At 39.6% G+C, this 17,787-nt stretch overlaps 1 non-coding gene across 1 annotated transcript; it reads left to right on the forward strand.

Moving 5' to 3' along the window:
- Positions 1-15,641: 15,641 nt before the first annotated feature.
- On the forward strand, positions 15,642-15,748 carry LOC122688852. Its single transcript, XR_006339595.1, has one exon. It is a non-coding gene; the product is annotated as a U6 spliceosomal RNA (small nuclear RNA).
- The last annotated feature ends 2,039 nt before the right edge of the window (positions 15,749-17,787 follow it).

Raw genomic sequence — 17,787 nt, forward strand, 5'->3', positions numbered from 1 at the left:
ATGAGATGTCAGCAAATCTGATTAACTAGAGCTCTGATAAGCACTTGCTCGTTGACTTTACACACTTAGAATTCTCCCTCTTTGAACTCTGCAGCCACCATGCTGTGAGGAAGCCCAAGTTCGCCGTGTAGGCTCTCAACGTGGAGGACAACCAAGGAACTCAGCCAAGAACCAAACGCTAAGTCCCCCAGTTGGCCAGTCCCCCATCTGAAGCTTCAGATATCATGGAGCAGAAACGAATCTTCTCCATTGTATCCTTGCCATTTCCTGCCTTATAGCTTTGTGAACAAATCAAGTGATTGTTGCCTCAGGTTATTAAGTTTGGGGCCCTTTGTTATGCAGCAATGGGTAACCAAAACAGGTGACCTCCTGCCTACAGAGTTACCATTTTAGGTCAGAACTGGCCCTAAAGCTAGTGGGGTTAGGGGTAAGAACAATCAAGCCTGAAGATTTGTTAATTAACTATTGCTGTAGGGTTTGAAAGGCGGAGACTTGACCCAGGCCTGACACAGTGATCTGTTTGCAGAGCATGTTGTTGGTTATCTACTATTTTTTATTTCTCTTCCTAACAGATTCTGACCAGGTATACATCTCTACTCTAGGTGATTTGTAGAAAGGTGACCCCAGTTCCCAGGGGTAGATACTGATTATGGAAGGAATATGTGGCTTAGTTTTGGCCAATGAAGCATGAGGGTGATCCTGCAATGGGGATATGTATGGTTCCTTTTTTGTTTTTTCCACTTTTGAAACAAGTATAATTGATTTACAACTTTGTGTTACTTTCATGTGCATAGTGAAGTGATTCAGTTACAGTATACACACACACACACACACACACACACACACACACACACACATACATTCTTTTTCAGATTCTTTTCCCTTATAGGTTATTACAAAATATTGAGTATAATTCTCTGCCTCTATAGTTTCTTGATCCTAAAAAAGTCCTTTTCCTTTCAACAGTCATTGCCCACATGACCTGACGACCTATTGTTATTTTTCTACAAAGCCTGTTAATGAAGCCATCACAGGAGGAATGGAAAGAATGAGAAAGTTACAGAGATGTGGGGCTGGAACTCTAATACAACAGGTTTGGTCCCCTTTCTGCCCCTGGTCTTCTTGTTAATGTGTTAACTTTTTGTGTGAGCTTTTCAGTAAATTCAATTACTTGTAGCTGAAAGTGCATTAACAATATAGGCTTGGGCTTTGTTGTCTTTTTAATCTTTGGAAGTAAAATTCTTGACATGGGTGTTTACTGCAAGCTGGAAATTCTATAAATAAAAATATTTGCAAACTACTTCCCATCTTCAGTGGGGAGGCTCTATCACTGTGTCCATCCTTTTTCCCTACCCGATTCCTTCAGGACCAATTTCTAAAATGCACTGGAATGTAGCAAGGAGCCAGGCTGGTAATTTTAGAGCATCACAGCCATGCAGAATTATTATGGGTTATGTGTATTCATTTTGAACTAAGATAGACTTTTTGGTTCCACTTGTCATCTTGTGACCCAAGTGGGCAATACGCATTTATCCTTGTTCCAAAGGGCTTGAGGGGCACACCAGATAGAAACACTTCTTTTATCCCTTCTTGCTCAGTGCCTAACACATCTGCTGACTTTTCCCTCTAGTGCTTGAAACTTTAAAAAGGCAATAAAAGACACACATCAATATGTTAAAATAACCATATCTTCCAAATATCATATTCTGGCTTTCTGGACATAAAAAAGTGTACAATAGCCTTGTGTAAAAATAAAAGCACAGCTTATAACACTATTTCCATCTGACATGTTCTCCTGCAGAGAAGACTGTGTTATATTTCCTAATGTTTCCCCAATGTCTACTTGAGTATCAAACAACTGTAAGATGCTGTTATAGAAATTAGTAGTTATTTATCTGTAATTGTCTTCAGGTTCAATTGTCTTCACTGTGCTGAGGTCATTAAGCTCTAAATAAATTAGAGGATGGGAATGACTGGCATCTATCCCCACTACTGGGTGACGACTCAAAGCTTGTCCTTATTACTCACTCTGGGGTGTCTTCCTAAAGAGAGAAGAACAAGGCTGAGTTATTCGGAGAAAGCTGAAACCTGTGAATGCAGAGGCACATCAGTGATCAATGGAGCATCCCCATCATTCATCACTGGGAAAGTCTAGAGAGGGACTATGTGCCCTATTTCCTCTCACCATCCTTAATAGAACACAATCTCATTGCTCCATCTCTCCCCAGAGCCTGTGCTAGAGCAAACAGTTTTGGGATGTGCACACTTCAAAGCAACCCTATTAAGTCAGGATGGCAGATGTTGCAAAGAATTTGCCATTCCTCCTTTTGGATAAGTTGGATAAATGTGGCAAGTGGTAAAGACTTTCCTACGTGAAGACTGTGACAGAGCCTTAACTAAGTTTAGAGCAATAGGTCAAGGTCCTTTCGCAGAGGAGAACCACGGACTACTAGTAGCTATACTAGAAACCTGTGGGTTTGCCCTAAGGCTGTGGCTGGAAGCAGAGCAGTTATTGGGACATTTAGGCCAGAGTTCTTTCCTCTGAGCAGTGCTGCTATTCCAGGAAGACTCTAGATGAGGTAACTCAAGTGTTCAGTGGGCTCTGTGTTTTAATCTCCATCACTCCACTGACACTTGCTCTTATCCTATTTCCATCCCTTTCTTTTTGATCTTATGCCCAGCTGTCTGCAAATTATAGGACTTCTTCCATACTCAACCAGAGGATATCTGGTCACTACATTTCCACATGCTGCCAGAAGCCAAACAGGACAAGAAATCCTAGCAACTCCGTTTGTCCATGGAAGGGAGATAGATGGTGCAAGGGGATTTCTGTTTAATTCAAGTAAGGATGTATTAAGTACCACATACTGATGAGGCCGTCAGGGGACACAAAGGTGAATGAAGCATGGCCCATCTCAAAGACCTCACTATCTACAGAAAGGATTGGCAAACTACATCTGAGGGCTGAAGACTGCTGCCTGTTTTTGTAAATAAAGTCTTACTAGAACACAACCATATTCATTCATTTACACATGGCTTATGGCTACTTTCCCTCTATGGCGGTAGAGCTGAAGAGCTGTAACAAAGATCATATGACCCACAACACCTATGACATTTACCATCTGGCTCCTTACAGATGTTTGCCCACCTCTGTATAATTCAGTGATTTTTTTTTTATATATTTACAGAATTATTACACTCATCACCATTATTGAATTTGACAACATTTTCATCATCCCAGGAGAAACACAGTGTTTATTAGCAGCCAACACCCTAACCCCTGGCAACCACAAATTTAATACCTATCTCTATGGATTTGCCCATTCCTGACATCTCATATAGGCAGAATAATATGTGGCCTTTTGTTACTGTCTTCTTTCATTCACCAAGTATACTATTTTTCAGGTTCATCCATATTACAGCATGGATCAACACTTTATTTTTATTGTCAAACAATATTCCATTGTGTAAATATACCACATTCTTCTTATTCATCAGTTGATGGATATTAAGGTCATCTCCACTTTTTGACTATTACGGTTAATGCTGCTATGAACATTTGCTTTGTACGGCTTTAAGTTTTCCGTCCTCTTAAGTATATAACTAGGTGTGGAATTGCTGGGTCATACAGTAAGTATATGTTGAACATTTTGGGGAACTAGCAAACTGTTTCACAAAGCAATGGCACTGTTTCACAAGCTTAGCAACAATGTATGAAATTTCCTCTTTCTCCAAATTCTTGCTAATGCTTCTTATTGTCCATCTGTTTGACTCTAGCCATCTAACTGGGTGTGAAGTGGTATATTATTGTGGTTTTGATTTGCATTTCCCTCATGATGAATAAGGTTGATCTTTTCAAGGGCTTACTAGCCAATTGTATGCTTTCTTTGGAGAAATGTCTATCATATCCTTTGTCCATTTTAAAATTTGAGTTGTCTTTTTATTGTTGAATTAAGAGTTCTTTATATACTTATACTCTTGATCATAGTCACTGATCAGATATGATTTGCAAATATTTCTCTCATTCTGTGGGTTGCTCTTCACTTTTTTGATGATATACTTAGAAGTAAAAACAAGATGTAATTTTGTCGATGTCTAATTTATGTATTTTTTTTGTTCACTTATGCTTTTGGTGCCATATCTAAGAAACCATTGCCTAATCCAATATCACAAAGATTTATTCCTATTTTTTTTCCTAAGAGTGTTATAGCTTTAGCTTTTACCTTTAGGTCTATCATCCATTTTAAGTTAATTTTTGTATATAGTGTGAGGTTGGGGCCCAATTTAAAGTTTTTGGCTATGATGTTATTTGTTGAAAAGACTATTCTTTCCCCATGAATTGTCTTTACATCTTTGTTGAAAGTCAATCAACTGCAAATATGAGTTTATTCCTTGATTGTGAGTTCTGTTCCATTGATCTATATGTCTATCCTTATGTTTCTACCACACTGTCTTCATTACTGAAGTTTTGTAATAAATTTTGTAATTGTGGGAGTCTTCTAACTTTATTCTTCCTTTTCAAGACTGTTTTGGTTATTTTGGATTTTAAGAAGTTTGTTAATTTCTGCAAAAAAAAAGTCATCTGGGATTTTTGATTGCTGTTGTTCAGCCACTCAGTAATATCTGACTCTTTGCATCCCCATGGACTACAACATGCCAAGCTTCCCTGTCCTTCACTATTTCCCAGAGTTGGCTCAAACTCATGTCCATTGAGTCAGTGACGTCATCCAACTGTCTCATCCTCTGTTGTCCCCTTCTCCTCCTGCCCTCAATCTTTCCTGGCCAGCGTCAGTGTCTTCCAATGAGTCGGCTCTTCACATCATGTGGTCAAAATACTGGAGCTTTAGCTTGAGCATCAGTCCTTCCAGTGAATACTCAGGGTTGATTTCCTTTAGGATTGACTGGTTTGATCTCCTTGCTGTCCAAGGGACTCTCCAGAATCTTCTCTAGCACTACAGTTCAAAAGTATCAAGGCACTCAGCCTTCTTTATGGTCCAACTCTCACATCTGTATATGACTACTGGAAAAATCATAGCTTTGACTAGATGGAGCTTTGTTGGCAAAGTGATACCTCTGCTTTTTAATAGCTTTTCTTCCAAGGAGCAAGCATCTTTTAATTTCATGGCTGCAGTCACTATTCACAGTGATTTTGGAATCCAAGAAAATAAAATTTGTCACTGTTTCCATTGTTTCACCATCTATTTGCCATGAAGTGATGAGACTGGATGCATGATATTAGTTTTTCAAATGTTGAGTTTCAAGCCAGCTTTTTCACTCTCCTCTTTCACCTTCATTAAGAGGCTCTTTAGTTCTTCACTTTCTGCCATTAGAGTGGTGTCATCCACACGTTTGAGGTTATTGATATTTGATAGAGATTGTGTTAATCTGCAGATCAGCTCGGAGAGAATTCCAGGATCAGTATTCACCCTTTTGTTTACAAAATGTGAGGATGGATCATCTGGATAACTTTCCTCAGTGATGTCCAACAGTTTTGAACATCGAGATCCCTCTATAATACAAAATATTATTGTTGGCTCCTCAAAGGGTAAAAATTGTACTTTTTTATTAATAGTAATCATTTATTGCCTAAGTACACAAGGACAAAAACTATTATGAATTTGATGATGCTTTCATGTGAATTTGTATTTTATCAATTCACAGTTGCATCTGTATAACATCCAGAAGCCAGAAGCCATAACATGGAGAAATGCTAAGTACGCTGTCTTCAGTCATGTGTCATATATTTATGGCATTGTTGTATCGTTTGCCCAATGGCTCCCATGCTGAGAACCTCTGGTCAACATAGAAGTCCCTCTTATGTATTCCATCAGAGCATTCCTTCTTTCTGTACAGAATGCCTCAGCCTCAGAAGAAGGACGTTTGGCCAGTACTGGCCCCTGAGAATTAGCCCACAATCAATCCAGTGCTTGTGATAACCTGATTTTCTTGTGGGAGAAGGAAATCCCATACTGAGTCACTGCCCTGCCGTCTCAGGCCAACCATGCTGATTGTCTCACCTAGCTTCGAAATCCTTGCTCCCAAAATGATCTAACAATTGAGCTAATTGGCAGTAATACTCAGATGAACAAATTAGCCACAGAGGTACTGTAACATTTTTTCTTTGACACCTCCAATTACCAGTCTTTATAAAAACAGAAAACAAGCAAACAAAACTTACAAAACATTCTGATCTTCTCTGCTGCTACCACTTTTCTTTATATTTGAAACAAAGTGAAGAAATGAAAAATTATCATTTTTTTATGAGTCAAGGAGCTCTACTGAATAAAAGAATGAAATACGCTGATTGCTTACAACTGCCCAGAGAGATGTTTAGTTTTTTATTCTCTTTTACTTGGAAAGATCCATTTTGCCATATTTTAATTTAAAGATCACTGATTTTAGCACAAAAATATTTCAGCTCAAGTCTCAAACCCCTGTCTTGCCAGTCCACATTTCTTTATCAGTTATAAAATTAGTGATAGCTAACTTTTGGATATGAGAATTAAGGAGAAACTTGAAAAGAAGTAGGTCAATAATTTAAGTATATTTTTGTCATTAGTGCACCATTTCCACATTAATACTAATGTGGATGTGCTCAGTTGTGTCTGACTCTCTGCAACCCCATGGACTGAGCCAACCAGTCTCCTCTGTTCATGGGATTTTCCAGGCAAGAGTAATGGAGTGGGTTGCCATTTCCTCCTCCAGAGAATCTTCCCAACCCAGGGATTGAACCTACATCTCCCTCATCTCTTGCATTGGCAGGTGGATTCTTCACCACAGAGCCACCTAAGAAGCCCTCTTTAATACTAATGTGCTTGATACCTAATAAGATTCCCAGACTCTTCTAGAGGGTCAACTATTTTCAGAGAGGCAAGAGTCTACGTGGGCTTCCCTTCCTCTGGAACAAGTAGGAGGTGTGCACACTCTCAGAAGTGTGCCCAAATCATGGAACGCTCAAGAGATGCCAGGTCCCAGGAGTTTGTTTCTGGGACAGGAGTTCTTTCTTTCTGACGGCAGGAGTTGCCAAAGGCAATGGGCCACAGGCCCATAAGAAGTGAGGCTGAGACAGCTAGGAGAGAGAGAGGAGTATACAGTTTTTCTCTCTCCAACGTCTCACTTGCCCACATAACTGACATTGCTTTCATCTTCATGTGCCCTTTGGGTCCCTGGGTCTTCTATTTTCTTTTTCAGTATCAGTTGGTATTTTCTAGGCTTCTAGCTTGGTGCAAACTATTTGCCTTTATGGAAAATAGTACTTTTTTTTTTTTTTTTTTTTAAGATTCACAGCTTTAAAAATCCCTCTAGTTCCCCCTTCTTTTCTCTCTTTTCTCCCTTCTGACAAACCAGATTCCATTTTGTGTTCATTGCCTCAGGAACAGCTTGAAAGGGCAGGCTAGCTTGCCAGTCCCTGGCTTCATATTTCTGAATCCTGACCCATGAACAAGAGTGGGTAGGGTGCCCTGGGTAGGGTTGGGGGATAATAGGAAAGCATGAAGATGGAGAAAGTGGGAATGCCTCTGAGGAAAAATGCCCAGGGTCACCAGAGGAGAGGTTCTTCCCCCTACTCTCCTTTCTCCAGACTAGAAAAGGATCCTCTGGGCTGAGGTTTAGATTCAGAGGGAAGAGGTGACAGCAGAAAGTCAACAAGTCAGAGAAGTTGACTTATGCACCCTACTTCAAAGGCAGGGCCTGGGGTCCCGTGCAGCCACAGAAATTTGGGGGAAGCTGGAGAGCAGGTTTGCAACCTTCCTCCACGGCAATAGTCCAGGGAGGCTGCAAGGGCCTACATGGGTTATGTCTGAGCAGGATTTCTCACAACATAGGCCACAGGAAACCTGGCTGAGAATCTTGTGTTCTGTTCTGCTCAGAAATTTCACAATGGGTCATAAATAGAACAGAGAAGTGCAGCCCCAAAGGGGCTACATGAATAAGAATCTTAGGATGTGGACAGAGAAGCAAGTGGGGTAAGGCACATTTTGGTTAATACCTGTGACTCAAGGAACAGGAGATGCCTTCCCTCTACCCCCACCCTCATGGCCTTGGCACTAAGTAATATCTCTTGAATTAAAAAAAGAAAAAACAACACCCTGGGCAAAGGAGAAGTAGATTCCTACCATGTGAGATCACATCTTTGCCATTCTGGCAGGATGAGGGCTCAGATAAAACAAACTGAGTTACAGGCAACTTTGTACTTCTCACTTGCTTGAGTTGGTGGAATGAAAGTCATATCCACCACATGTTTCTTTGTTTATTCCTTATATATATTCTACTCTCCTTGGTGTGAGTTCTTTGGACTGGATTACTTCTGGTAAAACAATTATAATTGAGCCTACCATTTGCCTAACTTTGTATTAGGTGCTAGGCACACCCATGTGACTGAGATGGATTGCTTGAATGAAGCTTCAAGGAAAGCCCAGGTGATCCCTACCTCCTTGGGCAATTTCCCAGGTCTATTGGTATTTATGATCTTCTGAATCTGCTCCATTTGGGTATAGGCTGGACCTAGTGACTCACTTTTAGCAAAGAGAATATGGCAAAAGTGATGGAATGCCATTTCTAATATTAGGTTATGATAAGACCACTAAGGAAAGTCAGCTGCCATGTTGTGGGCCACCCCATAAATAGATCCATGCAGAAAGGAATTGATGTCTCTTGTCGACATCCAGTGTGTCTTGTCAATAAACATGCAAGGGAGCTTAATCTCTTTCCATGTTAGACCTTAAGCTCTAGTTGACCCTTCATTACAGCTTTGATTGTAGGAGGTGCCCTGAGAGAGATACCCAGAGAAGCCACCTGGATTCCTGACCCTTGGAAACCACGAGATAAAAAATGTTTTCTTTTTGAAGATGCTAAGTTTAGGGGGGTGGTATTTGCAGCCATAGATAACCAGTACATGGTCCTTGTTCTCCAACAACTTTTGCTCTAGGATGAGAATTTCTTTGGAATGGGCATCCTTGATAAACAATGTGAGCTGGGCAGAATGACATGGGTTCTGTTAATTAGGCTTCAGGTGGTGAGATGGGAAGGAGGGGATACTCAGATTGATGAACAGGCAATAATGGCTTTTGACATCTGTGATGGACTTCCTCTAGACAAGGCATTCTCTTTAATTACAAAAGTTCATTTTCTTGAAATGACAATATTTGCATTTTTACTTGGTTGGCAGAAGTTGGAGAAATAGCATCAAGTGTTAGAGAAGAAAAATCAGGGCTGTTCTGCTATTGAATTTAGCTCAAATCAACATCTATTTGGGGGGGGCATGCCGATGCTATAGTCGTGTATGTTTCATATACGCACACATGTTCTGTCCTAGGCCTTTACTGAGGACATCTTTGCTAGGAAGGACTGCCTGTGAGTGACATCCTCAGTCCCCATCTCTTCTGTGATTGGAACACACAGAAGGGACGGGGGCTCTGAGTCAGTGATTCTCATCTGCCATCATTTACACTTGTAACCAATTTTGTAACTACTTTATTGAAAATGGAAGAGGGTGGTGGTGGAAGTGGAGATAGTCATGAAGGAGAAATTGGACAATCACCGTTTCTCCTAAAGAGTCTCAACTTAGCCCAAACATTGGAAGCAGTACAATTTTTTTTTTTTTTAATTCCACTACCTACAGCTGAGGATCCTTAAACCACTATCAAGGTAAACTGACTTTTCATCCCAAATAGTGTATTCTAACAAAAGCAACCCTGGGCATTTAGATCATTTTCCTACCTATTGATTTTTTTTCCCTTGGGTGTCATCATATTGGAACATTATTCCTGGCTCTTCACGTGACAAGAGTTCAGAAGAAAAGCTTCAAACTGAAAGAGGGCATTGATATCAATTATAAACCCATTAGCTTGAAACAGTTTCCTTGTTCTTTTTCTCTTTTCCCCCTTTCTGTATTGGCAAGTGCCCACGCATACTGCATTTGGGTGCAATCAAACTGCTCCAATCTTCTGATAACTGCCTTGAATGTCAGAAGTAACAGGGAGTACCAGCAGCCGGGCACCATTTCTGCAGAAACACCACTGAGTTATATGGAATTACGCGAATCTTATCAGAACAGCTTATGTTTCATCTCGTGAGCCCAGTACCTTAGCTTACTGCTTGTTATTTGCAATGTTTGAGAGATAACAAAGGTATTCGCTCCTTTGTCATCTGTTAATAGCACTGGCTTCCTGGGAGGTAGATCCCCCTTTTGGTCCACATGATTGGGTGGGACTACTCCCACCCTTCGCTCTGGAAGAAGGCGGAGATCTCAGGGATGAGCCTTCAGAGCACTGTATCTCCTGGACCTAGTAATTGGTTTAGGATGGACTGATTACCCAACCCCGGCCAAGCCATCGAGACTTGATTCCCAGATGTTTCTTAGAAGGGTTGGAAAAGGCATGCTCTGTTTTGGGGTTGGTGATGGCACCCCTCTTCCGGTCACAAGGGAAGTGCCTAGAGGTGAGTGGAGACAACACAGAGGAAAAGGGAATAGAGAGAAAAGAGAGAGAGGAGTTTTGTGAGTTGATATATTTCCCTATATCTTCTTTTTATTTTTTGGTTTCATTTTGTTTAAACAAGTTTAAGCTGGGTTTCTGTAATTTGCAACTTGAGGGGTCTTGGGTAATGTCAGGGAGCAACCTGCATGGGCCCTGCACACTCTTGCCGGATATACCAAGGTCTCAAGGCCCTGACTGATCTTTTTTTGATACACTTTTCAGGACTGTGTTTGCACAGAGCAACTTGAGGGATGAGGTGACCTGTTCCATAAAGAGCACACTTGTTTCCGAGTGCTATAAAGGTGGTGAATCGTCCAAGCTCAGTGTTCCTTTCCTATACCACCACTTACCATGTTTGCAGACATTCATCTGATCCAACTGTGTGCGCTAGGGAGCCTGGGAGTGGAAACAGGAGAAGAGACACAGACCAACAGAATGTTCACATTTTCCTGGCTGTGATGGCTAAAGACCTTTGTCTCTTACCCAAGAGTCTCATGTCTCCTGCCAACATCCATGAAAAAGTAACAAAGTAATTTATTAGCTTGAAAAGTAAAGCAAAATCATATCCTTCACCCCTGTTGACACTGTATAGTTCCTAGGGCTTCCCTGGGCCAGTGTGGGGTGCACGCCGTTTCACTAGGGCACCCACCAAATAGGAAGACAGACAGTTGATTCTAGGCTCTGCCACTGACTGGCTTTGTGATTGTGAGTTTAGTTACCTAACCCCTTGCGCTTCCCAGGTGGCGCTTGTGGTAAAGAACCTGTCTGCCAATGCAGGAGAAGTAAAAGAGGCAAGTTCGATCCCCGGGTTGGGAAGATCCCCTGGAGGAGGGCATGGCAATCCACTCCAGTATCCTTGCCTGGAGAATCCCGTGGACAGAGGCTGGCGGGCTACGGTTCATAGAGGTGCAAACAGTCGGACGCGACTGAAGCGACTTAACACTCATGCACAAGTACCTAACCTCTCGGGCTGTCTGCTCTCTCCCCTGTGGAATGGGGCGACCATTGCTAATCACAGATTTTTTCCATGAAGACAGAACAAGAAAATGATTGTAGTGCGACTGACACAGAACTTGGCTCAGGTAAGAACTGGGGTAAGCTCAGCAAGCGTTAACTAGTATTACCCCCTTAGTCGTAGCATTTAGTACATTACATTATTTTAAAAAATATTCTGAAATATTTTCTCGCTACAAAAAAGTTTACTGTTGGAAATTAGGAAATACATATCAAAAAATAAGAAAAGCTTTTTAAAAGTTATAATTCCGCAACCCACACACTTCTTAACATGGTTTTGCTCAATATCTAGCTAGAATTTTAGTGTGGCTATATATGTGTGTGTGTATGAGTGTATGCGTATCTTGTTCAAGGCAGGGTTATAATGTACACATTGTTCTGTTATCTCTTTTTCCTTACTTAATATACCATGACCAGACCTTCTTTTCAGGTTATACTTCAGTTTATACTTTATACTTCACTAAAGAATGAGTAGCATAGAAGTCATTAAGAGGGATAAAATGAACACCCAGGAGCCCACCATATAACTTAAAAAGGAGACTATCCCCTAGAACTCTGAGCCTCCTATGTGCCCCTTCCTAATTAGATCATCCTGCCTCATCCCTTTGCTCTCATGATACCGCAATCGTGAGTTTCTATTTATCATTCTCTTACAATTTGCATAGTTTTGCCGTGCATGTGTATATTAATAAACATTGCATAAGTTGGTTTGCTCATAGAACCTAGTAGACATGGTATTATGCAGGACGTTTTCTGTGACTTGCTTTTATGCTTGGCATGTGTCTCTGAGATCCAACCATGTTGATACATGCAATTGTTCTTTTGTTTTTCAGGGATGTATGGTCTTCCCATGCAGACATATGCCACTATTTAGTCAATGATATTTGGCTAAACTGCCAAGGAGATGGGTTTAGCAAAGGTTGTCTACCTCCCTTGAAAGGTGCTTCAGACTCTAGGTGGGAGATGGGAGTCCCACCCCAACCTAAGCTACTTGCTCCCAGGCCACTTAGAGGTTTCCCAGCACTAAACAGACTGACCCAGATAATACACATCCCAGGGGTAATGTGGAGGAGATCCTTACAAGCACAGAGGAGAAAAAGGAGGGTTGGTGGTTCAAGGCTACAGATAGAAGACAATATGGATGCCATAAGCTGATTGCAAATATTGCACTGAGGGAAAACATTTTCCCATAAGAATAAATGGCTGGAGATGTAGTACTGAAAAAGTTAAGATTTTGCCTAAGAAAAAGCATGGAAAATGTCATGCAATTTAAAACAAGCTATGTGGGCTGAGTGTGTGGGTAACTGATACTCTTTAACATTGCTAACAAGAGGATAAATTAGCAAAACCTTCACGGAGGATAATTTGGCTGAATTTACAAAAATGTAGATCTAAAATGTGCCAAAAATGTACCTTTGAGCCAATGATTAAATTTCTAGGAATTTATCTTACAGATGAGTAAAATTATATGTGTAATTAGTTACTTACTGCAGCATTATTTATGATAATAAAACATTGAAACAATTTAAATGTCTTTCTATAGAGAATTAGATAAATTACATTTGTTCCATCCAACGGAAAAAACATAGCTGTTACAGAGGATGAGGTAATCTCTGAGGTACTAGTAGGGTGCAATACCCAAGTTTTATGAATTGAAAAGGCAGAGTGTAGTGGTTTAAAAAAGAAACTGTGTTGTGTGTATTTTCTGTCTATTAATAGAATATTCTTGGTGGTTGCTTCTGTGAATCTGGATTATAGTGAATAAAGATGGGAGAAATATATTATGGCTACCTTTTGTGCCTTTACAATTCTGTACCATATAAATGTATCAGTGAGCCAAAGAGTAATAAACATAATTAGAGATGAGAAGCTGCAGTCACAGTGAGGGAAGCAGAGAAGTGAAGAAGATGCAAGTATAAGCTGGAGCTTTGAGGAAAAGCAGAGGGATTTGTCCTGAAGGAGACTGTCAGAAGATATGGTGGATTTCAGAAAAGAGGATCTTTGAGATGTTTTGCAGACTGTTGGCGTAGTATATCATTGTTTTGCCAAGATGCCCTTTGCCTGAGAAAATCTTCACTCTTAATGCAATTTGTGAAGTTGGATTCTTTTTCTTTTATTATTTCTATTTTGTTTTTCACCTTTAAAGTGAAAATTGTAACAGTGGTAGTAACCATAATAGCAAAATAATGATAATACTAATATCAACAATGAAGATTGGTTACTATTTTGGCATTTAGAATTTGACAGCCATTGACTAAGACTTCACATTCTTGATCTCACTGAATTCTTGTATCACCTATAGGAAGTCAGTGGCACTATAATTCCCACTTTATAGATGAGGAAACTGAGGCACAAAAATATTAAGTAACATACATTAAGATTACATAGCTAGGAAGTGATAGCACGGAAAAGCAAGCTCACTTTGGTTTGCTTTCAAAGACTCTGCTTTTATCCATTTTGCTGTATTCTTTTACTAATAAATGAGGAATCTGTTAGAAAGTATAGTAGCCTGAAATCATGCATACACACACACACACACACCCCTCATCTAACTTCAGATATTAACTGCTTACAAATATCTATGGGCCAACTTTCAGGTAGAGGTGGGATAAGAGCAGGGAATTGATATTATAATCTTGTTCACCCAAGAAAAATCTAGAGATATTAGGACAATAAGCAGGGTAGTCATTTGGGGAGTGTTAGGAAGAAAGATGACTGCAAATCGACAGCTAAGCAGGTGTTGCTGCCATTACTATTAGGCTACTGGGGATTCTCAGAATGTGAGGCTGAGGAGGAAATCAAATAAATGCTTTGCTGACTCCACTAACTTGCAAAAGTATTTTCAAAACTCCAAGCAGATTATTGCCCACTGTTCAGAGGCTCTCTGACTCTTGGTGATATTTCAGAGATAATGTGTTAAGCCAAAAGCTCTCACAAATCACCCCAGAGCTAAGATGAGCCAAGCTACTTCAGCTCACATGGGGCACGAAGGAGCCACTATTTTCCCTGGAAGACTAGCTCTTTATTGTTCCAACAAGGCTGATTTCAGTAAGTTTTGGAGAATAATTCAAGGCCTATTTTCTCCAAAGGGAGCTGAAGTAACATTAGTATCTTTGTTACCACCAAAGGAGAAGTGTATTTCCATATTGTTCCCCACCTTTAAGCTTTGATTTGTTTGGACAGAAAGTTTCTAATCAGTTACTCATATTGCCATCAGCACCAACACTTTTTTTTTTCTTTTATTTATTTTTTCAGTGGGTTTTGTCATACATTGACATAAATCAGCAATAGATTTACACGTATTCCCCATCCCGATCCCCCCTCCCACCTCCCTCTCCACCCGATTCCTCTGGGTCTTCCCAGTGCACCAGGCCCGAGCACTTGTCTCATGCATCCCACCTGGGCTGGTGACCTGTTTCACCATAGATAATATACATGCTGTTCTTTCGCAACATCCCACCCTCACCTTCTCCCACAGAGTTCAAAAGTCTGTTCTGTACTTCTGTGTCTCTTTTTCTGTTTTGCATATAGGGTTGTCGTTACCATCTTTCTAAATTCCATATATATAACACCAACACTTTTTAACTCTGGCTTTAAAAGACTGGAGTAGATTTGTGCTATTGGAGGCTATAGTCCCGAGGGCTCAGTGGTAAAGAATCTGCCTGCAATGCAGGAGACACAGGAGATGCAGGTTTTGGTCACTGTGTTGGAAAGATACCCTGGAGGAGGAAAATGGCTACCCACTCCAGTATTTTTGCCTGAAAAATCCCATGGACAAAGGAGCCTGGTGGGCTACAACTCAAAGGGTTGCAAAGAGCCAGACATAACTGAGCAACTAAGTACGCACATACACACATACACACTGTAGTCACTGGTCTAAGTGGCTCCTGAGCACTTGAAATGTAGCTAATCTAATCTGAGCAGTTTTGTAAGTGTGAGATGCATATTGTATTTTGAAGACTTTGTATGAAAAAAATAATGCAATATATCCCAAACTTTTACATTGATTATTGAAATGATAATATAGACAGTCCTTGCTTTACAGACAGTGCAAAACCACAAAAGTGACTTAGTAAGCCAAAACTACACTTAGTAAGCCAAAATGATTGCAATAATCAATGGAGGGAAGTTATGATTATTACGTGACTTTTAGTGCTCACTTTGGCAGCACATATACTAAAATTGGAATGATGCAGAGAAGATCAGCATGGTCCCTGTGCAGGGATGACACACAAGTTCATGAAGCATTCTGTATTTTTAGCATGAGAAAGGAAACATTTACTCAAGTCCACTTGAAATATTCAGTCAGAGTCCCATATAGGAGTACTCCAAGGAGGAACACATCAAGACACATATTAATAAAACTCACAAAAGTTAAATACAAATATATTAAAATCAACAAGGGAAAATCAACAAATAATATACAAGGGAACTCCTAAAAGGTTAACAGCTGATTTTTCAGCAGAAACTCTTCAGACCAGAAGGGAGTGGCATGATAATGTTTACAGTGATGAAAGGGAAATACCTACAACCAAGAATACCCTACTCAGCAAGGCTCTCATTCAGATTCGATGGAGAAATCAAAACTTTACAGTTAAGCAAGCGTAGAAAATTCAGCACCACCAATCTAGCTTTATAACAAACATTAAGGAATTTCTCCAGGCAGAAGGAAAAAAAAAAAAAGAGACCACAACTAGAAACAAGAAAATCATAAACGGGAAAGCTCACCAATTAAAGAAAACACACAGTGAAAGCAGGAAAACATCCACACACAAATATGAAATCAAAATCAGCAAAAACAAGAAGAGGAAAATACAAATGCAGGAAATGGAAGGTGAAATTAAAGAGACTAGCAACTTAAAACAGCCTTGTATATAAATAGACTGCTATATCAAAACCGCATGAAAACTGCAAACCAAAAAACTATAATAGACACACACACACACACACACAAGAAAAAGCAACCCAAACACAATAATAGTCATCAAATCACAAAAGAACTATGGAGGAAGGGAAGAGAAAAGACCTACAAAAACAAATCCAAAACAATTAAGAAAATAGCAATAAGAACATACAAACTGATAACTACCTTAAATGTAAATAGATTAAATGCTCCATTCAAAAGACATGGACTGGCTGAATGAATACAAAAACAAGATTCATATATATGCTGTCTATAAAAAGACTCACTTCAGAATACAGACTAAAAGTGAGGGGATGAAAAAAGATATTTCATGTAAATGAAATCCAAAAAAACGAGAGTAGCAATACTCATATCAGACAAAACAGACTTTAAAATAAAAACTGTCACAAGAGATAAGGAAGGACACCACATAATGATCAAGGGATCAATCCAAGAAGATATAACAACTGTAAATATATATGTACCCAATGCAGGAGTACCTCAGTATATGAGGTAAATGCTAACAGCCACAAAAAGAAGAAATCAACAGTAACACAGTAATAGTTGAGGACCTGAACACCCACTTACACCAATGGACAGATCATCCAGGCAGATATTTTTTCCCTGTCACAACCACATTCATCATTTCTGTCAATAAGTTCACCTTCACTAAATTTCCGAGGCTATTCATCTAGTCTCTTGAACAGTAGAATTGTCAGAGTCCCTACAATTGTTCATCATCACATCTGCTTTCACTTCCAACAGTATCTTTTAAAAATTTCTTTGCTGATCTCTCCCTTTATCAGGCAATTCCCTAAATGATTATCCATTTTTGCAAAGTGTTATGTGGGTTTAACACTGAGCTATAAGAAGGCAACACAACTACATGCTTCACTGTCTATGCATGAATTGAATAACAGGTGTACAGTGAACAATTACCAATAGACTTTGAAATAAAAAAATGTTTTGATTGGTCACTGATAATGATGCTCACTTGTTCAGGTTTGTGGACTGAAAGTCTAGTAGTGAAGTTTGTACTTTATGCAACTACTCACAGTTATTATATCAGAATAATAGAGATTCAGACCATGTTATTGGAAGACTACTTTTATTAAACTAAATGGTGGTAACTGAAATTAATGCATGCCAGAACCATACAAAGTAAAATCTGCCTGCATTTTGGATACTGGGTCAAATAAATTATATGATTAAAATAATTATATCTGTTTATTTTTACTTTCTGAATGTGACTAATAGAACATTTTAAATCACATATGTGGCTTGCATTAAATTTCTATTAGACAGTGATGCTGTATACTGTATATTAACAAAAATGTTACAAGAACAAAAAGAAATACCCAACTAGGAAAGAATCAAACACTGTTAAAGTTTCCA

This window comes from Cervus elaphus, chromosome 33 (assembly GCF_910594005.1).
Source record: "Cervus elaphus chromosome 33, mCerEla1.1, whole genome shotgun sequence".
NCBI lineage: Eukaryota > Metazoa > Chordata > Mammalia > Artiodactyla > Cervidae > Cervus > Cervus elaphus.